Raw genomic sequence first — 27,962 nt, 5'->3', positions numbered from 1 at the left:
CCAAGCTATAAGCAATTGCACTGCCTTATCATTACACCAGCTGGCTGGGGTATCCTTCCACAGAAGACCCCTGGGGGCCTTGATTGCTGGTGAAGCTGGGGACTCCATTTGGCAGGCAGACAGGCTACATGGGGACTGACTGCCACCTCTGGAAACTTCTGAGGGTTGGCTCAGTATTGTGACCTCAGGGTTGGGATCCTGCTGCCCAGGAGGCTATGTGGGTGCTTTGGGTGTGGGCAGAGCTCCACAGGCAGAGAGAGATCCGGCTTCCTCAAAACAGGTGAAAGGGTGGCTAGTGTGCGTGATGAGACGTGCAGGTGCAGGCAGCCAGGGACCGGCAGAGGCAAGTGTGTGGAGAGATTGGGTGTTGTGGGTAGGCCGTTGGCTGTCCAAGTCCTCTGCCTGATTCCCAGCTTTGTGCTCCATAGATGAGCATACTCTTCCTCCCAAAGGTAAAGCCAGTGGAGCGTGGACTGCCTTGGCCAGACAGGGCTGGTCTGTCTAGGCCTGGGAACCCGGATTCCTGGTAAGCCCAGAGCCCCATCAGGGAGGCAGCCAGCTGCGTGGGTACTGACTGTTGGCTCAAAAACATTTTGTAGGGGAGGGTATCTTCTGCCCTGGAGGGTGTTCAGGTGGTTTGAGAGCCACTTGAGGCCCCAGAGGCCTCAGGCAGGCCTGTCTGGGGTTGTCTGGGGGACCCACCAAACACAGACCCCTGGAAGCCCTGGGGCCAGCCAAGTGTGCAGTGCAAGAGGAGTCTGGCCAGTTTCAAGCTGCCACATCAGAAAGAATTTGGGAGAGGAAGCTCTCTGGACCCTGGGATGTGCAGGTCTAGGCAAACTGACCAAGCCCAACAGGCCAAGGGGAAATTAGCAGACTTCTGGGTGTCCTTCACAGGTGGGCCTACTGGGCCTCACTATCCTGCCCAGGGGGGATTTGAAGAGACCAGGCAGGTAAGGACCTTTTTTAGGGGCAGGTTTGAGGAGGAGAACATGTTTCTTTTCTGAGAAACGATATCTGTTATTTCAGAGTGAAGTAAATTTTGCCCCCAGAGGTCCACCCTAGGACCCCAGGATGTGACCTCATTCAGGAGTAGGACCTTTGCAGATGTAAGTAGGTAATAGGAGTCATTAGAGTGGCCCTAATCCTTTATGACTTATGTCCTTGTAGGAAGAGGAAAAGCCATTTAAAGACAGTGATGGAAGGGACACAGCCAAAGAATACCTGGAGTCCCCAGAAGCTGGAAGAATCCAGAAGGACCCTCTTCTGGAGCCTCAGCACTTTAACAGCTGGGAGTTGTAGGTGGGCCTCAGTGGAGGGCAGCGCTGTGGTCCCTGACAGTTCCATGTCCATGTACAGCGGCCGTGGAGCAGCTCCCACAGCCTGCTGACCAGCCAACTGGTTTCCTGGGAAACTAGGGTGCTGCATATCTACACTTGGCCATCACAGCCTTCCTCCCAGGGCTCCGGTCTGCACAGGCCTTGGGGCCAAGGGGATCTGGGCTTTCAGCCTCCACACAGGGGCCTCCAGGGGCCCAGTAATAGTGCCAAGTGTTTCTGCCAGGATGATGGAAAGTGCACTTCCATCCGTGTGGAATGGGAGCTGGGAGTTCTCCTTACTAAATTGAAAGCAGAGAGGGTGCATAGTATTCAGCTATAAATAGGAGTAGGGTGGACACATGTGCCCAGTGAGAGAAACCAGACCTAAAAGGCCATGAAACGTCCAGGACAGGCAGGTCCACAGATGGAAAGCACCCTAGTGGTCCCTGGGGGCTGGGGAATGAGAGGTGGCCACCTAAGGGTAGGATAATGGGGATTTGGACTGTGGCGATGGTTGTACCACTCTGTGACTCTACAAAACAACACTGAGGTTTACAGTTTATTTTTAATTTTTTATTATTTTTTTAAGATTTTTTTTAAGTAATCTGTACACCCAGCATGGGGCTCGAACTCACAACCTGAGATCAAGGGTTGCACGCCCTACCAACTGAGCCACCCAGGTGCCCCTGAGGTTTATATTTTAAGTGAGTTGGTTGTATGGTATGTGAATTATATCTCAATAAAGTTGTTGTCAGGCAGCAACAGCTAGGGGATTCCAGCTGCACGTCCAGAATCTGTCACAGGAGTTGAGAATGTGGCAGAACCTGCCCAGACCGCTGAGGGTCCTTACAAAATCCCTGCAACATGAAACACGTGGGGCCACAGCATGTTTAGACCTCAGCCAGCAAGGCTGGATTCTGTGGACTTGCTGTCCTCCCTTACAGACAAGGCATCGCCCCCCAGGAGAAGGTGAGGCGGCTTGAACAGCCCTTCTTTCTTGGGTACATTTCTTCTTTCCCTCCCAGGGATGGTGGCAGCCGAACTTAGAGCAGCCAAGGCAAAAGTGTGATGCACAAAACAACCGAGAAGTTTGACCAGGTGTGGTGGGCTCCACGGAGTCCAGGAGCCCAGGGCCTGAGGTCACAGGAGCTTCCTTCTCAGCATCATTGCCCTGTACCCCCAAGTGTGGGGCATTTGCTGACATACTTGAGGGTTGAAGCAGCCAAGGCATTATGATTTCACTGGTAGAAGCCATCCTACTTCTGGCACTTTGTTTAGGAAGACCACCTTTTAAAAAACAAAGAATAACCTTATATGTTAGAAATTATGTTGTATATGTGGGAAATATAATCATAAAATTGTAATTATGGAGCCATCATCCAGATCAAGAAATAGAGCATAGATGGTAAGTGCCCAGAGGTGCACGGCCCTCTTAAGCTCCTCCCTGCCATGGGATAACTATTGCCCTGAACTTGGTGGTGACAGTATTGTGGTGCTTGTGGCACGCTCCACATATGCACCCATAAATAAGAAACCCAGCTCTGCCTGGTTTCACCTGTGTGTGTGGGAGGTACTAGTGCAGTCTGATTTATCCTTGTCATTGGCTCAGTATTGTGTCTGTGACATTCTTCTACGAAGATACAATCTTTAAAATAACTTTTGTGGGGTACCTGGGTGGCTCAGTCGATTGAGCATCTGACTTCGGCTCAGGTCACGATCTCATGGTCTGTGAGTTTGAGCCCCGCGTTGGGCTCTGTGCCGACAGCTCGGATCCTGGAGCCTCTTTCGGATTCTGTGTCTCCCTCTCTCTCTCTGACCCTCCCCCGTTCACGCTCTGTCTCAAAAATAAATAAATAAAATAAAATAAAATAACTTTTATGAATTTTAATGTGAAGTTAAAATTTATTGCTGTGGAATATTCCATCACAGGCATGTGCTTAATTCATGTCTCTGTTCTGCTTCTGGTTTGTTTTTTTTTACAGAGTGAGTGTGCATGAACTGGGAGAGAGACAGAAGGAAAGAGAATCCCAAGCAGGCTGCACACTCAGCACGGAGCCTGACACGGGGCTTGATGCCACCACCCTGGGATCATGACCTGAGCCGAAATTGAGAGTCAGATGCCCAATGGACTGAGCCCCCCCAGGTACCCCTCCATTGTGTTTCTGATGGCATTCAGATTGGTTCCAGATTTTGTCTCTTTGTACTGAGAATGTCCGTGTTTGTGTGTCCTAGTGTGTGTGTTCTTGTGTTTGTGTATAACTGAAGGTCAGAGTATGTGCATGTTTTACTTTACTATGTAATGCCGAATTGTTTTCTTTTTTAAATTTGCGTTTTAGATAACAATATTGGTTTCAGGAGTAGAATTCAGTGATTCATCACTTACATGTGGCACCCAGTGCTCATCACAAGTGTCCTCCTTTTTTTTTTTTAATTTGTTTAACGTTTATTCATCTTTGAGAGACAACAGAGAGACAGGGTGTGAATGGGGGAGGGGCAGAGAGAGAGGGAGACACAGAGGCTGAAGCAGGCTCCATGTTCTGAGCTGTCAGCACAGAGCCTGACTCCAGCCTCGAACTTACGAACATGAGATCATGACCCAAGCTGAAGTCAGCCACCTAACCGACTGAGCCACCCAGGTGCCCCACAAGTGTCTTCCTTAATGCCCATAACCCATCTCGCCCATCTTCCTCCATCAACCTTCAGTTTGTTCTCTGTCGTTAAAGAGTCTCTTGTGGTTTGTTTCCCTCTGTTCTCTCCCCCACATATGTTCATCTGTTTTATTAAATTCCACATATGAGTAAAATCATGTGGTACTTGTCTTTCTCTGATTGACTCACTTCAGTTAGCATCATACACTTTAGTTCCATCCACGTTGTTGCAGATGGCAAGATTTTGTTCTTTTTGATCACCGAGTAACATTCCATTGTATGTATATATATATATATATATATATATATATATATATATATATATATATATATATATATCACATCTTCTTCATCCATTCATCAGTCAATAGACATTTGGGCTCTTTCCATCTCTTGGCCATTGTTAAGAATACTGCTATAAACATCAGGGTGCATGTATCCCTTTGAGTCTGTAATTTTGTATCCTTTGGGTAAAATACCTAATTGTGCAATTGCCTGATCATAGGGTAGTTCTGTTTTTTTTTTTAATGTGGTAAAATAAACATAACAAAGAATGTACCATTTTAGGGGAGCGTCAGTGGCTCAGTTGGTTAAGCGTCCGACTTAACGGCTCAGGTCATGATCTCATGGTTCATGAGTTCGAGCCCTGTGTTGGGCTCTGTGCTGACAGCTCGTACTCTGTTTCTCTCTCACAAATAAATAGACATTAAAATTTTTTTTAAAAGAATGTGTCATTTTTATCATTTTTAAGTGTACTATTCAGTGGCATGAAACACATTCACATTCTTATGCAACTGTCCCCACCATCATCTCCAGAACTTTTTTCCCGTTTTGTAAAACTGAAACTCTGTCCCTATTAAATAGTCCTCTCATCTCCAGCCACTGGCATCCACCATCTTGTCTCTATGGACCTGTCTACTCGAGGGACCTCCTATGAGTGGAATCATACAATATTTGTTCGTTTTGGGGCTGCCTTCTTTCATTCAGCATCATGTCCTCAAGGCTCATCCATGTTGTAGCAGGTGTCAGAATATCCTTCCTTCTCAACACTGAGTATTCTTGCATTGTCTGGATAGACCACAGTTAGCTGATCCACTCATCTATTGATGGGCAGATGTATTATCTACATTAATTTCTCATATCTTAAAATATTTGAATATCTTCAGAAAGTCCTGTGAATCAGGTCTTTTGCCATTAACTTTTGTCTTTAACTTTTTACTTTTTGATTAAAATTTTTTTTTTTTTTTTTTTTTTTTTTGAGAAAGAGGGAGACACAGGATCTAAAGCAGGCTCTAGGCTCTGAGCTATCAACACAGAGCCCAATGTGGGACTCAAACCCACGAACCATTAGATCATGACCTGAGCCGAAGTCAGATGCTTAACTGACTGAGCCACCCAGGTGCCCCTTAACTTTTTATTTTGAAAACCATCAAACAGGAAAAGGTAGAATTCAAAAACTTCACCTGCATTCAGCAATCAATGCTTTGCCGCATTCACTTTATTCTCTGCATGCATGTGCATGTGTGTTTACCGGAACCACTTGCAAGGTGGCTGCAAACTGCAGTGGGCCCTCATGCGTCACTGGGATTGCTCCTGTGTGACCGTGCTACAGTCATTGCTCTCCGGAACTTGAAATGGCTGGAAGACAACACTCCAGTGAAGAATCTGTGTGGATTGCCATGCCTGTCTCAGGAATGCCCTTTACACTTTCTTTTTGTCCCATTCAGAGTCCAACTAAGGGCCATGTTGCATTTAGCTGTCCTGTGCATGGGTTCACTTTAAGCCACAAGCTTGGTGGGTTGGAGAGCCCAGGCTTGTCGTATGGAAGACACCCCTGCTGTGCTTCTGGTCTCCATGTCCCTGAACTTAGTTCCTTCCTTGGGGTCACTCAGCATGACTCTACTCGGACTGGGCCTCTTTCTACAGACAGTCCTCATCACCAGGTTGGGGTCCTGCTCACCCTCTCCCGACTTTAGAATCAGCAATGGGGGTTTTGCCAGCCCCCCAGCCCATCTCCCTCATGGGAGACCCTGTACTTTCAAAGAGCATGAACCTGGACATGTCTGTTTGGAAGTGTCGTGGAGTGCAGGGCCCACAGCAGGCAAGGTGACACGCATGGCCATGGCAGTAGCCTTGCGGTGGTGTGGCAAGTTCAAACATTTCCAGGTTCTCTGCTCAGAGCGGCTTCTGTGTCATGACCTCTTCACGTCCTTGCCTTCAAAGACGACACAGTGCGTGTCCTGAGTGTCAGCCGTGTATACACAGTAGCCAAACGCCACAGAAGTAGTCTATCAGTGCTCTGTCCCAAGGGCACTGATGTGAAGGTGGACGTGGGCCCCTGCCACAGAGGCAGGGTGTGCATGCTTTTGGCTGCCCCAAGCAATCATAGGCCCCGGCCCCCAGGGTGGATGGACACCAGCACCTGGTGCCCCGTGCTGGGCCAGCCTGGGCCGGTCCCTGCTGAGTGCCCGGTACATGCAGCAGGTGGGAACACTTCACATCACAGCCACCTCTCTGTGCAGGAGCCCGGTCTGTGCTACTGCAAGTTTCTGGCATCCCCCTGGATCCTGACCATCAGGTGGCCAGAGACATTGGTAATACTTGCATCACATTTTGAAATGTTTAAAAATGGGATGGTCCTGTGTATTTTCCTGGTGAGGGTGTGTGTGGGTTGAACCTCAGTGTAGTTTATGTCCTCCTTCCCAGCTCACGGTGAGCTCCCTGCTCATCTAAGAGGAACCATGTGCTCCTTGAGAGAGCAGTGCTAGGCTCACTTACCTGACCACATTCTGCAGACATGGTACATGGAGAGCCCACCGTGTCCTGTCTACACTGGGACATTTAGTTCTGACTATGTTCTGTCTTCACAAGACTTGTAGACCTGATTGTGTTCTCTCTATTCAGTATATTTAGACCTGGCCATGCTCTGTCTACACTGAATATATGTAGACCTGCCCAGCGCTGTCTACACTGGGACATTTAGACGTGTGTGTTCTGTCTACAATGTGTCATGTAGGCCAGTGTTCGGTTTACACTGGGCATTTAGTCCTGATTGTGTTCTCTATGTTGTCTATCCTGGTACCTTTACATTTGACCATGTACTCTGTGCATTAGCCTCTAAACGTCGTTTTGATGATCACGGTTGAAATGACCACAAAGGGTTTCTATAGCGTTTTAAATCCTGCGTGGACATGAGTTAGAACAGAGACTGTTCTAGAGCCCTGAGAAGCTGGCTCCAGCACAACAGCTGCACGTGTCACGGAGGTTGGTGACTCTCTAGGTGACCCTCATATCGTTAATTCCCTAACATCTCACAAGTCCAAACCATTTTAACAGTGAAGGTGTACAGAGTTTTTCCTCACAAGTGCACTGAAAGTTTGGAGATTGAGAACAGGCCTTGGAATTGGTTAGACACATGGTTTAACCTCAGTATGGGGAGTTGCACAACCATGGCCTATGTTCAGATTTTAGTGCTTTGAGGTCTGGGGTGCACAACTGAGACTGCCTTGTTTGGGTAACCTTGCTAAGACCCCAAGTGTGGTCATGGGTCCTGGCGAGGGTGTGAGGTGCATGGGGGTCTTGGCACATGGTGGGGGCTGGGAGGACAGTGAGGTGTGGGGGCCTGGTGCATGGGAGATGGATGCAGGGCATAGGGGTCTCTGTGCACAAGGCAGAGGTGTCCCAAATGCAGCACTGCAAAGATGGGAACTTGCAGGGGTACAGAGGGCTGCACATGGGGATAACAGCATGGGGTATTAGCAGAGCACATGGGGCACAATGTCAGGTGGGCACCTGCTCCACAGACATCCCCTGGGCACCCTGGTTCTGCAAGCTGCCCTGGACCCACCTTCTGGGTTAGCACCTCCAGCTTTGAACTCCCTATGGGGTTCACCTTCCTTTGGGGTCTCCTGCAGACTTTGTGACCACAGGTGCAGTGTCTGGGACATTTGGGGGTCTCCCTGTGTCGGTATGGGTGATGGTCCCAGATGCAGGGTGAATGTGGACATGTGATCACCCCAGCTCAGGGTCTGGGGAACTTGGGGCCCCCTCTGTCAATAAGGATGAATGATCCTACGTGCAGGGTCTGCGAGATATGGGGTCACTCTGGTAAGTGTGGATGTGTGACCTCCCCAGCTCAGGGTCAGGGAGATTTGGGGGTCCTCCTGTGTCAGGATGGTTTAGTGACCATAGGTGCAGTGCCTGAGACATTTGTGAGTCCCTGTGTGACACTACGGATGAGTGTCCCCAGTTGTGGTGTCTGGGAGAGGTTGGGTCACCCTAGTAAGTGTGGACCTGTGACCACCTCAGCTCATGATCTGGGAGATTTGGGAGCCCTCCTGTGTCAGTATGGGTGAGTGAAGTCAGGTGCAGCATTAGGGAGATTTGGGGGGTCTCCCTTGTCATTATGGGTGAGTGATCCCAATTGAAGCATCTGGGAAATTGGGGGTCCCTCTGTGTCAGTTTAGATGAGTGACCCCAGGTGCACATTCTGGGACAAGTGGGGCCACCCTGGTGCCTGTGGATGTGTAACCACTCCAGCTCAGGTTTACTGAGATTTGGGGGTCCACTGTTCTAGCATGAATTAGTGACCGCAGGTGAGGCACTTGGTAGAGTAGAGGTCACCATGGTGTAACTGTGACCACCCTACCTAGGGGTCTGGAAGATTTGGGGGTCTCCCTGTGTCAGTATGGATGAGTGACCCTAGGTGCAGCATCTGGTAGAGGTGGGGTCACCCTGGTGAATATGAACGTGTGTCCACCTGAGCTCATGGTGTGCAAATTCGGGAGGCCCACTTTATCAGCATGTTTGAGTGACACCAGGTGCAGAGTCTGGGAGAGGTGGGATCACCCTGGTGAGTGTGAAGGTGTGACCACCCATTCTCAGGGCCTGGCAGTTTTGGGGGTCCCCCTGTGTAAGTACTAATGAGTGACCCCAGGTGGAGTGTCTGGGAGATACACAGGCCCCTCTGTTTCAGTATGGATGAATGACAGCAGTTACAGGGTCTAGGAAAGATGGGGGTCACCCTGGTGACTGTGGACATGTGACATCCCAGATCAGGGTCTGGAAAATTAAGGCTCCCTGTTTGTTATTATGGTTGAGTGACCCTAGATGTAGGTCTGGGAGGTTTGGGGGTCCCCCCATTTCAGTATGGATGTGATCCTTGGTGCAGATTCTGGGAGAGGTGGGGTCACCTTGGTTAAGTGTGGATGTTTTACCACTCTAGCACAGCTTTTGGGAGTTTTGGGGATCCCCTGTGTAAGTATAAATGATTGGTTGCAGTTGCAGTGTCCTGGAGATGTGGGGTCACCCTGGTGAGTTTAGATGTGTGACCACCCCAGCTCAGAGTTGGGAGATTTGGTGGTCCCCCTGTGTCAGTATGAATGAGTTATCCCAGGTGCAAGGTCTGTGAGAGGTGGGGCACTCTGGTGAGTGTCACTGTGTGACCACCCCAACTCAAGTTCTGTGATATTTTGGGGTCTCCTCTTTCAATATGAATGAGTGACCCCAGGTGCAGTGTCTGGGAAAGATGAAGTCACCGTGGTGAGTGTGGATGTGTGAGCACCCCAAATCAGGATCTTGGAGACTGGGGGGGTCCCCCGAGTCAGTACAAATGTGTTACACCAGGTGCAGGATCTGGGAGACGTTGGGTTACCCTGGTGAGTGCGGACATGTGATCACATCTACTACTCAGGGCCTGTGAGATTTGGGGGTCCTTTTGTGTCAGTATGGATAAGTGACTCCAGTTAAAGTGTCTGGGAGATTTGGGGGTCCCATGTGTAAGGTTGAATGATTTACTCCAGGTACAGGGAATGGGAGAGTTTGGGTCACCCTGGTGAGTGCGGATGTGTGACCACCCCAGCTCAGGGTCTGGCAGATTTGGGGGTCCCCCTTTGTCAGAAAGAGTGAGTGACCCCAGGTGCAAGGTCTGTGATACTTGTGGATATCCCTGTGTCGGTATGGATGAATGACCCCCGTGGCAGAATGGTGGGTTCACCCTTGTGTGTAGACATGTGACTACCCCATCTCAGTGTCTGGGAAATTTGGGAGTCCTTCTGTGCTAGGCTGGATGAGTGACCCCAGATGCCGTGTCTGGGATATTTTGTGGGTCCCTTTGTGTCACGATGGATAAGTGACCCAAGGGGCACAGTCTCAGAGATTTGGGGGTCTCCTGTGTCACTTTGGTTCAGTGGTACAGGGTATAGGGTCTGGGAAATTTGGTGGTCCCCCTGTGTAAGTATGAATGAGTTACCCCAAGTGCAGGCTCTGGGAGAGGTGAGTTCACCCTGGTGAGTGTGGATGTGTGAACCACACCAGCTCAGGGTCTTGGAGATTAGGCTGTACTCATATGTAAATACGTATGAGTACCCCAGGTGCAGAGTCTGGGACATTCTGGCGTACCCCTGTGTCAATATGGATGAGTGACCTCAGCTACTGGGTTGGGGAGAGATGAGGTGACACTGGTGCATGTGGATGCGTGACCACCTTGCTCATAGCCTGGGAGATTTGTGGGTCCTTGTCTGTTAGTATGGATGAGTGATCCCACGTGCAGTGTCTGAGAGATTTGGTGTTCTTTCTGTGTCAGTATGGATGAGTGACCCCAGGTGCAGGGTGTGAGAATTTTGGGGGTCCCCCTATCAGTATGGATGAGTGACCCCAGGTGAAAACTCTGGAAGAGGTGGGTCACCCTGGTGATTGTAGGTGTGTGATAACCCCAGCTCAAGTTCTGGGAGTTTGGGGCATACCTCTTTGTTAGTATGGATGAGTAACTCACTTTAATGATCTGGGAGATTTGGGGGGGTCCCTCTGTAGCAGTATGGATGAGTGACCCCAGGTGCAGGGTCTGGGAGATTGGGCATTCCCCCATGTCATTATGGATGAATGACTACAGTTATAGGTCTGGGAGATTTGGAGGTCCCCCTTTGTCATTATGGATGAGTGACCCCAGGTGGAGTGTCTGCGATATGTGGGGTCATCCTGGTGAGAGAAGATGTATGACCACCCCCTATAATTATGTGGGAGATTCGGGGGTCCTCCTGTGTCAACATGGGTGGGTAACACCATTTGCAGTGTTTGGTAGATTTGGGGGAGCCCTATATCAGTATGAATTTTTACCACAGGTTCAGGATCTGGGAGACATGGAATCACCCTGGTGAGTGTGGACATGTGACCACTGCAGCTCTAGGTCTGGAAATTTGGTGGTCCCCCTTTGTCAGTATGGTTGAGTGACCCCAAGTGCAGGGTCTGGGAGAGGTGGGGTCACTCTGGTGAGTGTGAACATGTGACCATCCCAGATCAAGGTCTTAGAGAAATGGGAGTTATTCTCTGTTAGTGACCCTAGGTGCAAGGGCTTGGAGATTACAGGGTCCTTCTGTGTCATTATGGATGAGTGACCCTAGGTGCAGTTTCTCAGATAGGTGGGGTTAACCTGGTGAGTGTGGGCGTGTGACCATCCCAAGTCAAGCTTTGGGATAGTTGGTGATCCTCTTTTGTCAGTATGGATGAGTGATATCAAGGTGCAGGGTCTGGGAAAGGTGGGGTCACCTTGGCGAGTGTTGATGTATGACCACCTCATTTCAGGGTCAGGGAGATTTGGAGGACCCCTCTGCTGGTATGAATGAAGTGACCTCAGTTGTAGGGTCTAGGAGATGTGGGGTCACCCTGGTGAGTGTGGATGTGTGACCTACACAGTTCAGGGCCTGGGATATTTGTCAGTCTTCCTTTGTCAGTATGGATGAGTGATCTCAGGCACAGTGTCTGGGACATTAAGGGTCCTTCTGTGTCAGTATGAATGAGTGATCCAACTTGAAAATCTGGGAGATGTGGTGTGTGTGGACATGTGACCACCCTGCTCAAGGTCTAGGAGATTTGGGGGTCCTGTTGTGTCAGTATGGATGAGGGACTCCAGGTGAAGGCTCTGGGAGAGGTGGGTCACCCTGGTGAGTGTGGATGTGTGACCACCTCAGTTCTATTCTGGGAGACTTGGGTGGCCCCATTTGTCAGTATGGATGAGTGACCCAGGTTAAGGATATGGGATATTTGGGGGTCCCTCTGTGTCAATATGGATGAGGGACTCCAGGTGCAAGTTTTGGGATTTGGGCTCCCCTGTATCAGTATGGATGAGTGACCACACAGGCAGGTGCTCAGAGATTTGGAGTTCCCTGTGTTAGTAGTGTTGTGTGACTTCATACAAGGGTCGGGAAGAGGTTGGGTCACCCTGGTGAGTGTGGACCTGTGAGGACCACAGCTCAGGGACTGGGAGATTTTGGGGTCACCCTTTGTCAGTATAGGTGTTTGACAACCTCCTAGACTCTGGGAGATTTTGCCCCCCCCCCTTGTCATTATAGATGAGTGATGCCAGGTGCAGGTTCTGGGAGGGGTGGGGTCAGCCTGATGAGTGTGAACATGTGACCACCACCTCTCAGGGTCTGGGAGATCTCAGGGTTCCTCTTTGTCAGTATGGACTACTGGCCCTAGGTGCAGGGTCAGTGAGATTTGGAGGTCCCACTGTGTCAGTATGGATGAATGACCCTATCCAGTGTCTGGGAGAGGTGGGGTCACTGTGGCGAGTGTGGATGAGTAACCACCCCATCTCAGTGTCTGAAAGATCTGGGGGTCCCCTGTATCAATATGAAGAGAGACCCTAGTTGCCATGTCTCTGAGATTTGGTGGTTCCCTTGTGTCAGTATGGATGTGTGAACCCAGTTGCAGGGCCTGGGAGATTAGGGGGTCACCCTGTGTCAATATGGATGAGTGACCCCCGGTGCAGAATCTGGGAGAGGTGGGGTCACTCTGGTGAGTTTGGATGTGTGACCACCCCAGCTCAAGCTTAAGGAGGATTGCAGGTCCTATGAGTAAGTATGGCTGGATGACCCCAGGTGCAGGCACTATGAGAGGAGTATTCACCCTGGTGAGTGTGGACATGTGACCACCCAGGCTCAAGTTCTGGGAGATTTCAGGTTCCCCCATGTCAGTGTAGAGGGATGACCCCAGGTGCAAGGTCTAGGAGGTTTGGACTTCCCCACGTGGAATATGGATGAGTGTCCCCAGGTCTGGGAGAGTTGCAGTCACACCGGTGTGGATGTGCGATCACATGTCATCCAGGCCCCGTGTGCCCTCTGAGGTCATTTTCCACCTCATTGATAAGTGCCAGCTGTGGTTTACTGGAGTGATTTCACAGCTGGGAAGGCCCTGGGGCATGCACGATGCTGTCCAGATGCTGAGATGTGTTCTCAGATGTTTGATAATTGATTAGGTGATCTCACTGTGCACAGTTGTGACTTGGAAGTGACGTGACACATGTCAGCTCTTGTAGGCCCTAGCGCCTTAGCCCATTTTCAGCCACTAGTCACCCTATGTCTCCTGCCTTGAATGACCACTCCAAGGGAGATTCCCTGTGAGCACTGGTGTCCAGCCCTGTGGTCACAGCCATGTACTGCTTGTGGCCATGAAGCTGCTGAAAGCGCTGGTGAGTGTGAGCCAGGACACCTGCATAGGTAGGCTCACAGCCCAACAGCTGTAAGAGATCGAGCATCCCAAAACTCTAGGGCAGATGCAAGTACTACCTGGAGCTTCTAGACCTGTGGAGGTACCAGGTGTAAGAAAGGTGGGTGTGCGTGGAAGGACACACAGGGACACTGTTGGAGGGAGTGTCCATGAGAAGAAGAGGGGAATCAGGATGTCACTGTGTGCAGGGAAGGAAGGGAGGGTCCACCTGATGAGGGGAGAGGATGCAGGTATGAAGAATTACAATGTCAGGGGAGGGAGTGTCCACAGTAAGGTGGAGGGTAAGTTAGGGTGGTATAAAGACCTCACTGGGTACTGGGAGGGAGGGTACCAGGAGATGAGGAGAAGGGACGCAGGTATGAGAACATCACTCTATGGAGGGAATGTCCACCTGAGATGAGGGGAGGGGATGAAGGTAAGAGGATATCCATCTATGGACATCTGAAATGAGGGGAAGTGATGAATATATGAGGATATCACTCTATGGTAGAAGGTCCACCTGAGATGAGGGGAGGGGACACAGGTATGAGGACATCACTCTATGGAGGGAAGATCCACCTGTGATGAGGTGAGGAGACGCAAGTGTGAGGGCATCACTCTGGAGGAAAGGTCCACCTGAGATGAGGGCAAGGGATGCAGTTATGAGGACATCACTCTATGGAGGGGGGTCCACCTGAGAAGAAGGTACACAGAGGTATGAGGACATCGCTGTATGAAGGGGTTGTCGACAGAGATTAGCAGTGTTGACCCAGGCATAAGGACATTACTCTATGGAGGGAGGGCCAACTGAAATGGGGGGAGAGGATGCAAGTATGAGGACATCACACTATGGAGGGAGGATTCACCAATGATTAGGGGAACGAAGGCAGGTATGAGCACAGAACACTATAGAGGATGGTACACCTCTATAGAGATGTAGGGGAGATGAGGCAGTTATGAGGAGTCACACTATGAATGGAGCTGAGTGGAGGGGACTTAGGTATGAGGAATTCACTCAATGGAGGGAGGGTCCACCTGCGACGAGGGGAGAGGAGGCAGGTACGAGGACATCACTATATGGATGGAGGGTCCACTTGAGGGGAGAAGATGCAGTTATAAGGACATCAGTGTATGTACACCTGAGATAAAGGGAAGTTATGCAAGTATGAGGACATCACCCTGTGGAGGGAGCATGATCTGAGATAAGGGGAGGGGAGGCCAGTGTGAAAATATCACTTTATGGAGGGAGGGTCTACTGGCAAAGAGGAGAAGGGATGCAGTTATGATGATATCACTTAATGGATGTAGGGTGCACTTGAGGTGAAGGGAGGGGACCCAGGTGTGAGGACATCACTGTATGGACTAAGGGCCCACCTGCATTGAGAGGAGGGGACACAGGTAGGAGGACTCCACTCTAAGGTGGGAGGTCCCACCTGAGATTAGAGGAAGAGATGCAGATAGGAGAACATCACTCTATGGAGGGAGGGTCGACCTGAGGTGAGGGGAAGGGATGTAGGTATGAGGAGTCACTAAATGGAGCAATGGTCCACCTGAGATGTGGTGAAGGGATGCAGGTATAAGGACTCACTGTGTGGTGGAACGGTTCACCTGAGATTAGGGGAGTAGACCCATGTAGAGGACATCACTCTATTTTTTAAAATTAAAAAAAAAAAGTTTAATTTTTGAGAGAGACAGAGTGTAAGCAGGGGAGAGGCAAAGAGAGAGGGAGACAGAATCCAAAGTAGGCTTTAGGCTCTGAGTTGTTAGCACAGAGCCCAATGTAGGGTTTGAACCCATGAACTGCGAGATCATGACCTAAGCCACACACTTAACTGAGCCACCCAGGCATCCCAGGACACCACTCTTGAGAGAAGGTTCACCTGAGATGAGGGGAGAGGACGCAAGTATGAGGACATCACTCTATGGAACAAGGGTCCACCTGAGATGAGGTCAGGGGACACAGGTAGGAGTAGTCACTCTATGGAGGGCAGATCCACCTGAATGGAGTGGAGGGAAAGAAGGTATGAGGATATCCCTCAGTGGAGGTAGGGTCCACCTGAGATGAGGAGAGGGGACAGGTATGGAGAGTCACTGTGTGGAGGGAGCAGAGGGGAGAGAAGGAGACGCAGGTATGAGAATACAGTCTATCAAGTGAGGGTCCACCTGAGATTAGCAGAGGGCATGCTGGTGTGAGGACATCACACTATGGAGGGTGTGTTCACCTGAGACAAGGGGACACAGGAGGACATCACTCAATGGAGGGTGGGTCCATATGAGGTGAAGTTGGGGTCTGTAGGTATGAGGACATCAGTCTGTGGAAAAGGGGTCCACCTGAATTGAGGGGAAGGGAAGCAGTTATGAGGATGTCACTGTTTGGAGGGATGCCACCTGAGATGAAAGGAGTGGATGCAAGTATGAGGACAACACTCTGGAGGTGTCTACCTGAGATAAAGACTGGGGACACAGGAGTCACTGTGTGGAGGGAGCTTTGGGGAGGGGAGGAGAAAAAGGTATGAGGAAGTCACCCTGTGGAGGGAGGTCCACCTGAGATGAGGTGAGGTGACACTTATATGAGGAGTCACTGTGTGCAGGGAGAGGAGGGGAGGGGACACAGGTATGAGGACATCACTAGAGACAGGCCACTGAGATGAGGGGTGTGGAAGCAGGTATGAGGAAATCACTCTATGGAGGGAGGGTCCACTGAGATGAGGGAAGGGGATGCAGGTTTGAGGACATCACACTACAGAGGGAAGATCCACCCTAGAGGAGTGTAAAGGACATAGATAGGTATGAGTACATCTCTCTATGGAGGGAGGTCCACCTGAGATGAGGGGATGTGACAGGTATGAGTCACTGGGTTGAGGGAGTGGAGGGGAAGGGGCACAGTTATGAGGACATCACTCTATGGGTGAAGGGTACACCTGCGATGACCAAAGGGGACGCAGGTATGAGATCACTCTTTGGAGAGTGGGTCCATATGAGATGGGGGGAGGGTACACAGTTATGAGGAAATTCCTCTAAGGAGGGTTAGGGTTTAGGGTTAGGCTTAGTGTTACGGGTTAGGTCCCAGGAGGCAACCGGGGATGAACCCCCAGCCATGCAGTGGTCTCCCCCAAGGGCTGCAGTAGGGCGCATGTTAGGGTACGGGTCAGGCTTAAGTCCTTGGGTTCAAGGCCCAGCCTATGGTGTAGGCTAAGCTTAGGTTGGACCTCAGGATTCCCACCTTGTGCAGCTCCATCCCTGCTTTGCAAATGGCATGGCGATTTTCCAAATTCCATGGTGAATAATCCTGTACCACTTATAGGCTCCAAATCTGTTCTGTTCTCAGACCTAGGAATTGGGCCCCCATAGGGAAAAAGCTGTGGCTAGGGTTAGGGTTGGGTCCCAGGAGGTTTCAGGGGCTGAACCATGATCACCAGTGCAATGATCTCCCTGGAGGACTGAATTGAGGGAAACTGTTAGGATGCGGGACAGGCATAGGGTTTGGATGCAGTGGACAGCTGATAGCGTGTTCCAGGCTGAGGTTTGGGGCCTGGATCCACTTCTGAAGCTCCGCTCATGCCCTCTAAATATTATGGTCAATTCTGGGTTTCTCACTAAATATTTTGGCACCCTGCATGGGCCCCTGGTGGTCTGTTCTTTTCTCAGACCTAGGAGGTGGGTCCCCTTCGAACCAGAGCCATGGGTAGGGGTAGGTTTGGCAACCAGTAAGTGCCAGGGGCAGAACCACCAACAGTGCAGTGATCTCCCTGGAGGGCTGAGTGAAGGGCACATGTTCAAGTGTGGGTCAGGCTTAGGGTTTGGATTCAGGAGCCAAAAGATGGTGTTGGCCAGGGTTAGGCAAGGTCGCAGGATCCCCTCCTGCAGCACCATCCTGGCCATGGAAATGTCATGGTGAAATTCTGGCTTCCATGCTGACATATTCCGTGTTGGTCATTGGTCCCAAATCCATTCTTTCCCAGACCTCAATGGTGGGCCCCCCATAGGGCCAGAATCCAGGCTAGGGTTCGGGTTAGGTCCTGAGAGGCACCAAGGGCTGAACCACTAACAGCACAGTCCTGGAGGACTGAATTGAGGGTGAGTGTTATGGTGTGGGTCAGGCTTGGGCTTTGGCTTATTGGGCCAGCCAATCGTGTGGGCCAGGCTTCCATCCCTGCCTTGGAAATGTTATCATGTCTGGGTTCCTTGCAGATTAATCCTGTGCCAGTCATGGGCCCCAGATGTGTTCTTTCCTCAGACCTAGCAGGTGGGCCATGTGAGGAAAGGCCTGGGCTAGGATTAGGGTTAGGTCCCTGGAGGTGCCAGGGCATGAAGTAACACCAGTTCAGTGATGTCCCTGGAGGCCTGAGTTGAGGACACCTGTTAGGGTGTAGGACACCCTTAGGATGTGTGGGGAGGGGGTGGCTGGTATGTTCCAGGCTTCAATTTTGGTCTTGGATCCCCTTCAGCAGCTCCATTCTTACCCTGGAAGTGTCATGGCCGACTCCTGGGTTCCTTGCTGAATAATTGTGCACCACTCATAGGTCCCAAAGATTTTTCCCCTGTCATAGGATGTGGGCCCCCTTCGAGAAAGAGCCTGAGCTAGGGTTAGGGTTAGATCCCCAGAGGTGTCAGGGGCAGAGTCACTGGCAGTGCAGTGATCTCCCTGGAGGGTTGGGTGGAGGGCGCATGGTAGGCAGCGATTCAGGCTTAGAGTTTGGGTTCAGGAGCCAGAAGACTGTGTGGGAGAGGGTTAGGTTGCAGCTCAGATTCCCCTCATGCACCTCCATCCTGGCCATGGAAGTGTCATGGAGAAATTCGGGCGTCCATGCTGAAAAACACACTGGTTTTTGGCCCCAAATCCATTCTTTCCTCAGACCTCAATGGTGGGCTGCCTTAAGTCCAGAGCCCTGGGTAGGGTTACAGTTAGGTCCCAGGAGGTGCCAGGTGCTGAAATTGCAGCAGCTCAGAGGTCTCAGAGAGCTGAGTTGAGGGTGCATGTTAGGGTGCAGGTCAGGCTTAGTCTTTAGGTTCAAGTGCCAGCCTATGGAGTGGGCCAAGCTTATGTTTGGCCTCATCATCCCCATTGTGCAGCTTCATTCCTCCTTTGGAAATGGTATGACGACTTTCCATGTTCCATGCTGAATAATCCTGCACCAGTTATAGGCTCCTATGGACATTTGGGCTCTTTCCTGCATTGGAGAATGGATAAAGAAGATGTGGTAGATATACACAATGGAATACTGCTCAGCAATCTAAAAGAATAAAATCTTGCCATGTGGAACAATGTGGATGGAGGCAGAATGTATTATGCTAAGGAAAATAAGTCATTCAGAAAAGATAAATATCATAAGATTTCACTCATATGGGGAATTTAAAAACAAAACAGATGAACATAGGGGAAGGGCAGGAAAAATAAGATACAAAGAAAGGCAGGCAAAACATCATAGACTCTAAAACACAGAGGGTTGCTGGAGTGAAGGTGGGTGGAGGGATGACCTAAATGGTTGATGGGCATTAAAGAGGGCACTTCTTGGGATGAGCAGTGGGTGTTATATGTAAGAGATTAGTCACTGGATTATAGTCCTGAAGCCAAGACTACATTGTATGTCAACAAATTTGAATTCAAATTTTTAAATGTTTTTATTTTTGAGAGATAATAGACACAAGGCGAGCAGGAGTGGGGCAGAAAGAGAGAGAGTGACACAAGATCTGAAGCAGGTTCCAGTCTCTGAACTTTGAGCACAGAGCATGAAACAGGGCTGGAACCCAGGAACAGTAAGATCATGACCTGAGCCAAACTTGGATGTTTAAATGACTGTGCCACCCAGGAGCCCCCCTTAACTTACTTAGGCCACGTGAAGGAAATTTATTATACAAGCTGGTTAAACAGAATTTTGACTGTTTATACAAAAATAAAAACTAGGGGCACCTGGCTGGCCGCGTCAGTTATGCTTCCAACTCTTGATTTCAGCTCAGGTCACAACCTCGCCATCGTGGGATGAAGCCTCAGTTCGGGCTCTGCACTGAGCCTGGAACCTGCTTGAGATTCTCTCTCTCCCTCGCTCTCTGCCTGTCCCTTGTGCACGAAAGCGCTCTCTCTCACACAAAAATAAATACAGCTAAAAATATAAAAGCCACTATCCTTAACGCATGCACATTGAAACGGTGTAAAATTAAGTTCCAAAGAATATTTTCACCATAAAGAGCAGGTAACTGTTGACGCCTCACACCTGAGTATGACACAGTCAATGTGGAAGGTGAAAAACCGTCAAGATGTTGGTACCTATCTTCCTTTCCTTCCGTCTCCCCTTCTCCTAGTCTCCCCACTCCGTGACTACACTAACGCCCTTTCCTTCTGTTCTCACTGGACCCACTGCTTCTTGCTCACTTCACCTGTCCCTTGCTATCCAAGTGTGCTGTCAAGACCAGGGGACCAGCATGCTCTGCAAGCTGCCGCCCCTCATTACCCCCACGCCGTCCATCCTCCCTTCCCCGTGCACACCACCGCGTTGACACCGGTGACCCTTCACACCTCTTCGCCCCGGCCCCGGCCCAGACCCCGCGCGCGCCCACACCTATGTGCACAGGGACCTGTCCCCCCTCTTCACCCCTTCTCCCACCGGGTCTCCCCCACCCACCGACACCCGCATTCACAGGGACCCGTCACCCCTCGTCACTCCCGCCCCCGCCGGGTTCCCCGCCCTCAGGTTCACAGGGGCCCATCACCCCTCCTCACCCCCTCCCCCATCCCTCCTCCCTTTCCAGCGCGCGCCACCACACTCACAGGGACGGTCACCCCTCTATACCCCCTCCCCCGCCCGCTCCCCTCAGTCCCGCTCCCACCCCCGCGTTCATAGGGACACAATCAAGACAGTCCCCCGAGGGGAGCGTTCCCGGCCGGAACGTAAACACACCCTAGCAGGCATAAGCAGCGGCAAGGCATCCGGGACCCTCGCCTCTCCCAGCCCAGGACTCAGGCGGGATGGGGCCGCCAAGCGCGGAGCTCAGCCAGAGGCTACAAGCTCACACTCGCGAGCAGGTGCGGTCTTGCCAGAGAGCGCCTCCGTCGCGGGGTCGCGGGGTCGCGGGGTCGCGGGGTCGCGGGGTCGCGGGGTCGCGGGGTCGCGGGGTCGCGGGGTCGCGGGGTCGCGGGGTCGCGGGGTCGCGGGGTCGCGGGGTCGCGGGGTCGCGGGGCTTGGTGAGCTGGGGGGGCGGGGCCAGTGTGTGCGCTCTCGGCACTTGCTTCCGCTCCGGGCGCGGCGTTTCCGGTCCGTCCCGTCCCGTCCCGCGCGGGGAGTCTCGGGGCGTCCACGCAGGTGTGCCGGGCCGCTTCTGTTCTGCAAGTTAAGTACTTCAGCTACTTTCAAGTCAAAGCATGCAGTTGGGAGGACACGTGATACGGGCTGAGATGTTTCTTTCTCAACCGCTTGGAAAGGGCTTATGTCACAAACTGCTTTTTCTAAGTGTTTGCTGCGAGTGGGTTGAGAGCAGCTGGGTTTGGTAGCCGGGGACCCTGGAGGGCGGGGGCGTCGAGCGGATGAGAGAAGGGGGGCTGTGGTGGCGTGGGACCCTGGAGGGCGGGGGCGTCGAGCGGATGAGAGAAGGGGGGCTGTGGGGGCCGGGGACCCGGGTGGCTGGGGACGTGGAGCAGGAGAAGCAGGGGTTCTTGGTGGCTCGGGACCCCGGTGGACAGCGGCATCCAGCAGGAAGAGCGTAAAGGGCTGTCGGTTGTGGCCTGGGCCACGGGGGCACCAGGGGTAGAACAGGGGGACATTGGTGGCTGCAGCCAGTGGGCGAGGGGATGGAGCAGGTAGAGCGGGGGTGGGGGGGGGGGAAGCCAGCTTGTGAGCACACCCGCCCCTCCCCCCCTCCCCCCCCCCCCCCCAACAACCCTCCCGGCAGCCCAGGCTGAGAGACTGTGGAACCAGACTCCATGTGCACGCAGGAGGCAGAGGCACTGCCCGGGGCTCCTACATGGCCTGGAACTCCTTTCTTCTTTACATTTGCTTTATCCTGTTTAGAATTTGTACAGGTGATGGGGTGCTTGGGTGGCTCAGTTGGTTAAGCTTCAGCCTCTTGATTTCAGCTGATAATCATGATCTCTCCGTTTGTGGGTTCGATACCCTCATGGAGCTCTGTGCTGATAGTGCGGAGTCTGGTTGAGATTCTCTCTCTCTCTCTCTCTCTCTCTCTCTCTCTCTCTCCTTCTCTCTCCCCCGCTCTCTCCCTCTCTCCCTCTCCCCATCCTCCTCTCCTTCTCCCTCTCCCCCTGCCCCACTTGTGTGTGCACACACATAGCTAAAAATACACTTAAAAAAAAGAAAAAATGTATTGAAAACGAACTTGTCCAGATGACTTATGAATTCTAAATGAGGAATGATGATGGCATTCCACAATTTGCTTGAACCGTTCTAAAGTATTTTAATCTTTTCACATCTTTGCTCCCATTATTATAATTTGAAATATATGAGATATTTATGATTTTTTTCTCTATTTCTGAATATTGTGTGTCTCGTATGGAGACGTTTAAAGTATGTATTTTTCAGGAAATAAGTCACTCTGTTGTTAACTAAGGAAACATTAGCTTTTCAGTAGTTCCAGGCATAGTTGTTATGGATGTCTATTCTTTTACATGAGCATTTCAAGGTTTTTTTGTTTTTTGTTTTTAAACTTTTTTCAATGTTTATTCATTTCTGAGGCAGAGAGAGACAGAGCATGAGTGGGGGAAGGGCAGAGAGAGAGGGAGACACGGAATCGGAAGCAGGCTCCAGGCTCCGAGCTGTCAGCACAGAGTCCGACACCCGGCTGGAAGTCACAACCGTGAGATCATGACCTGAGCCGAAGCCGGACGCTTAACCGACTGAGCCACCCAGGCGCCCCTTCAAGTTTTTTTTTTTAATGTTTATTTATTTTTGAAAAAGAGAGAGGCAGAGTGTGAGTGGGGGAGGGGCAGAGAGAGAGAGGGAGACGCAGAATCCAAAGCAGGCTCCAGGCTCTGAGCTGTCAGCACAGAGCCGGATGCGGGGCTCGAACCTATGAGTCGTGAGATCATGACCTGAGCTGAAGTCAGACGCTTAACCGACTGAGCCAACCAGACCCTAAAATGCTTTAACTCCAGTGGTCGTTAAAAGATTCCAGAAGGGAGAGGAATTTCCTGTGCTTTTCCAGGCCCTTTCATTATTGCCCGAAATGAAGAGCCATGCTACTTTGCTTTTGCGAAAAGCTGCGAAACAGTAATGAGGCAGGATTTAGACGACGAGAGCACGGTCTGGCACGAAAAATAAACAGCCCGTGACCCAAGCAACGCGGGGACTGGACCATTGCATGGGTTACAGTGGATTTGGGGCTGGTCCAGCCTTGGGTTTCTTTCCTTTGCCCGTGTTTTTCACGGACGTTTTCTTGCTCTACAGGAGGCAGCCTGCACGTGATGGACAAAATTCCCGTCCAAAGACCAAAGCACCTTTGAGGTAAGTGCTAGACAGGGAGGAAGGAGAAGTTACTTGCTCTTCAGAAGGAAATCCTTGTCATCCAGAGCCATACAACTTTTCTTGATGCTCGTTAGGGATTTTCCAAAGTTAGAAAATATAGACAGCATGCGTGTGCTGCAGTATTTTCACCACCAACTCCAGTGGCTCTCACATTTTGCTGCCCGTAACCATCATGTGGAGACTTCAAACCTCAAGGCCCAGGCCTCAAAACAAACCAACAAACAAACCAACAAGAAATGATTGGTATCTTTAGGGCAGTGGCTAGGGAACAAAAAGTTTTAAAACCCAACAGAGAAAAACTGCCAGTCGGTTTGCACACAGTGCTTTTCACAATTTAATATACGTAAGATCCACTTAGGGATATTGTTTATATGCGTATCTTGATGCATTGGGGCTGAATTGTGCCTAAGGTTTAGTGTTTTTAATAAGACACAGGTCCTACCAAGCTCCTTTTTATTCTCAGATAAATAAACTTTGATGAATGAAAATGATTTACAAAATGATCTCCAATGCTTCAAAGTTAAAATACTTGTACAGTGTATCATATTTGTAAGAATTTTATTGATAGTGAAATAACTTTTAAAAGACACAGTTTCAATGGTGGTTAATAATCAAACTGTACCAGACAGTGGAGTATTCCCCACCATGGTTTCCACTGAAACACTTCAGCAGAGTCAAAAACTCTTGTCTCTGGAGAGGACACTGCTGAAAAGACGCACACCATATAGATGGGTCCTTTTCCCAGATTGTATCAAAATTTAATCATTTGCAGACCACATGCAGGTGAATTTCATAGTATTCTCTTTACATTACACTTTAAAACCTACTCACACAACTTGACTCTTTTTTTTTTTTTTTTTTTTAAATTTTTGGGACAGAGAGAGACAGAGCTTGAACGGGGGAGGGGCAGAGAGAGAGGGAGACACAGAATCGGAAACAGGCTCCAGGCTCCGAGCCATCAGCCCAGAGCCCGATGCGGGGCTCGAACCCACGGACCGCGAGATCGTGACCTGGCTGAAGTCGGACGCTTAACCGACTGCGCCACCCAGGCGCCCCTTGACTCATTTTTAATAAAATTCATTAATTTAAAAATAATTTATATGCCAGTTTAATAAGTTCCGTTTACATACATACAATTTAAGTTTACGTGACTAAACATGCAGTGTCTGTGTGTGTGTCCCCCAAGCATTATCTGCAGTATTCCGCCATTTGCACACATACCGCAGCTGAGGAAGCACTGAACAACCAGAAACAGCTGTTCGTATATCTTCCTCCTGTCAACTCGCTCACAGTCCCCTCAAGTCACTCGCTCCCAGTCCTTCTCAGAGAGGAGACCAGAGGTCTTCACAGAGGACCCTCGAGGGGACAGAGGGACAGTGTCTGCAAACAAGAAACTGAGGGCTCCTGCTTCCCAGGAGGATGGAATGAGAGCCGCCATTGAATCTGGAGCTCCATCAACCATTGTCTTAACCAGTGAAGACCATGCTGAGGGACGGCCAAGAACATGGCTGGGTGGTGAATGAGGAGGAGGCACGGTACAGGTATAGACAGCATTCAAGGGGAGGCCTTGTTGCCTGGAGGCCAGAGGTCAGTGGTCAGGACCTGGGCTGGTGTCTTCCTGGTCAAGTGGGGTGTTGCTTTTGGTCCAAGTCCGTTTGTAGTGGACAGAAACTGGAGAGTCTGGACAGCCTCCAGATCAGGTCTCTGAGTGCTCTCCTGGGTGATCTGGCATGGGATGTGTCTTAGTTTATTTGGGGGCTTTAGGCGCGTCTGGACGGGCATCTGGTCAGATCTCTTGCCGGATGCCTCGAGGCTGAGCTTAAGAGTCCTGGCCCCGTATACATGCAGCAGGATGTGAGTTCAGTGTTGAGGGCATATTATGACACTTGATTTGTGTCTGTTGGGTTAGGACTGGCTCAGGCTATGTGGTTTAGAGGCAGCCAGGGGAACGTCACGGGAGCAAACTTGAGGCCTGTTGTGTGTCAGCATGATGATGAGGGCAAGATCCTGGCCAAAGTGCTTGGATGCTGGCAGAAGGGCATCGGTGACAGCCACTTCCTGTCTTATTTTTTTGTCCCTGAAGTGAGGTGAAGCTCAGTTCAGGTTTTTTGATGGGAGACCCTGTAGGGCGCATGGGTCTCATACCAGGTTTCTTTCCCGGCAGCTGACTTGTGAGAATAGGGCCCAGGGTAGATGTCTTCTTGGTTGCGTAGACAAGCACAGGCCTGTTTGGATGCTGTGGGAGAAGACCCCACACGTACACACAAACGTGTATGTACCTATGTATGTGTGTACGTATGTGTGTACACACACACAGTCGACCCTTGAACAACACAGGTTTGAATTGCATGGGACCACTTACCTGTGGCTTTTTTTCAATACAGTAAAACGTTATAAATGTATTTTCCTTATATTTTCTCAATATCAATTTCTTTTCTCTAGCTTACTTCGTTGTAAAAATACAGTGTGTAACACACATACCCTACAGATACGTGATCACTGACCGATTATGTTATCGGGAAGGCTTCCAGGCAACACTAGGCTATTAGTGGCTCAGTTCTGGGGAAGTCAAAAGTTCTACTCGGATTTCCAACTGGTGGTCTATGTGTTAATTAGCTTGACTGTGGGAATCCATCAGAGTATATATGTATGTATATCAAAGAATCATGTTGTAGATAGATTTTAACATGATATGGGGGAACTTGGCCAGGGTGTGCCCTTTCACTGCGCATTTACGTGGGGATCCTGGGCTTGTGGCCTGGGAAGAAGCGGTGCTCCATGAGAGGGACCCTGCAGAGAAGTGGGCTGGTTATGGGCAGAATGTGTCCTGGTCTTGTCCATGTCTGTAGGCTCTGTAGAGAATATCTGGACTACCTCGTATCAGTAGTCTGGTTTACTCTCCATTTCTGTTCCTTAGCACGTTTGCTACCGGTTTATGAGTATTATTATTAACCATACCAACTTCCCCCTTGTTTATTTTTATATTGTCTCTTTCTGTGTCATTATTTTATCCTCTTTATTATTTTCTTCCTTCTGTATTATTCCAGCGTTTGTATTTTTTTTTTTCTTACTTCCTCAGAAGGAAACCAACATGACGGATCTGAGTCTTGCCTGTATTCAGCCGTGTCCATGTCAGTCTCTAAATGGACGCCTGAGCACTGATTTAGTTGAGTCCTATGTCTTCCCTCTTGTCTCCTCAAATCCTGTGCTGTCGGCCGTGTGTGCCCTCCGGGGCCTCCACCCCATGTGCCCGCAGCCCACATCTGTTCTCCAGGATCGCCACGCCATGTCCTCCTCTGTGTATTTACAACCCGTGTGCCGGTGACCCATGTCTGTCGTCGTGTTTTTCTAATCCCTCTGCCAGCAGTTCTTGACAGTCTCAAAAGTCTGCGTTCCCTGTGCCTGCACCCTCTGCCAGCCCACGTGATGCTTCATCCCTTTTCACAGTCCCATCATGGAACTCATTTCACCGTCTCTTCATCCCCACGGCCCAGGACAGTTCATGTGTTTCTCCTGGCAGGAGCTGAGCTGACCTTGGGGAGAGACATCTGAGTTGCCAGGTGTCAGAGTAGCAGACAAAGCATCAAGTCAAAAATGAAAGAGTTAAGCCTATAATGACTTATTGTGGTGGCACAAGCAAGAGCCTTAGCCGCAGAAGTTCTGACTCCCCCACCCCCCACCCCGTTCTATTCCTCATCACCTGGGATGTTGTACAGATCACGGATCGGGTGAACACAAATGTGGGCTTGGTCTCACTGTTGAGGAAACCCCAAACAAAAGGTGGGGCATTTTCACAGACCCTTGGGCTGGAGGGAGAGTGACAAGTGCTAGGGGCAGGAAAGCACTGGGCACTGTGTCAGAGTTGGACAAGCGTTTTCAGGGTTTTCCCGTCTTCTCCCCCGGGGAGGGGATCTCAGCAGAATCAACTGGAGAGGAGCTCATCCCCAGACGCAGGTGAAGAGAAGCATGTGTGTTGTAGGAGATGTTGTCCTTCCCTGAGGTTTCTTATGCTGAGATCCAAGCACTTGCCAAGCACCAGATTCCTGAGTGGCACCATCATTTAGTTATGAATGGAGAAATGGGATCACACAAAGAACTTTCGGAGAATTGGTCCACAGTGACCACCCGCCATCTGCCCCACCTCCTTGGAGGTTCACGTCAGCCTTCCCTCGGATACGGATTTCTGGATTTCCTGAGTCTAATGAAAAAGGAGAGTCATTCACACAGACACGGGACTCCTTCATGTGCCTTCTTCTCCCAGGAGGCGTGAGGGGGAGTCATAACCACCAGGTCAAACAGAGTCCTCACCCTGTGTGACCTCTCCTTCCTGCCTGTCCTGCACACTCTCCCGAGGACCCAACCCCAGGAGGGCACCCTCAGGCAAGGCAAGTGAGGTGGTCTTGATCGACTCATTGGGGAGACTTCCATGAAGCCTGTCACAATGTACTCCGGAAGCAAAGTCACACAAAGTCCTAACCCCGACGGACACCAGAATCGATGCTATGGCAACACCCTCTGTGGCACACAGAGTTGCATGTGGAAAAGGAAGTATGCTTGTCTCTCAAAAATATGAATTTCTGGGGTGCCTGAGTGGCTCGGTCAGTTAAGCGTCCGACTTCGACTCAGGTCATGATCTCGAGGTTTGTGAGTTTGAGCCCCGTGTAGGGCTGTGTGCAGGCAGCTCAGAGCCTGGAGCCTGCTTCGGATTCTGCGTGTCTCTCCTCTGCCCCTCCCCTGTTCGTGCTCTGTCTCTCTCTGTCTCTCAAAAATAAATGGGAAAGAAAATTAAAAACAACATCTGAATTTCCCATTTGACACAAGAGGAAGCCATTTTCAAGTACAAATTTACTTCCAAAAACCTAGGTTCTCCTCTACTCAATTGGAAGCTTCCCAACTGAGGGTCTGAACTGTTTTTACTTAATGTTTTCTTCTCAGGGCCCCACTCTGAACCCACAAGGATCTTAACTTCCAGTAAACAAGCTAATACTTGAGGCTTTCAGTCCCCACAGTGAAACTGAGCTGGATGCTGTCACTGCTCCTTC

General features: G+C 50.5%; 1 long non-coding RNA gene across 2 annotated transcripts; it reads left to right on the top strand.

Annotated features, from left to right (window-relative positions):
• The first annotated feature begins 3,407 nt into the window (after window positions 1-3,407).
• LOC125163252 (uncharacterized) lies at window positions 3,408-27,588 on the top strand. Of its 2 annotated transcripts, none has more exons than XR_007151361.1 (3): window positions 3,408-3,462; window positions 22,843-22,899; window positions 24,107-27,588. It is a non-coding gene; the product is annotated as an uncharacterized LOC125163252 (long non-coding RNA). The 2 variants fall into 2 exon arrangements; XR_007151360.1 differs by lacking the exon at window positions 3,408-3,462 and adding an exon at window positions 20,336-20,471.
• The last annotated feature ends 374 nt before the right edge of the window (window positions 27,589-27,962 follow it).

Source organism: Prionailurus viverrinus, chromosome B1 (genome assembly GCF_022837055.1).
Source record: "Prionailurus viverrinus isolate Anna chromosome B1, UM_Priviv_1.0, whole genome shotgun sequence".
Classification (NCBI taxonomy): domain Eukaryota; kingdom Metazoa; phylum Chordata; class Mammalia; order Carnivora; family Felidae; genus Prionailurus; species Prionailurus viverrinus.
The sequence above is the reverse complement of the archived record's forward strand: the minus strand, read 5'-3'. Positions and strand labels throughout refer to the sequence as shown.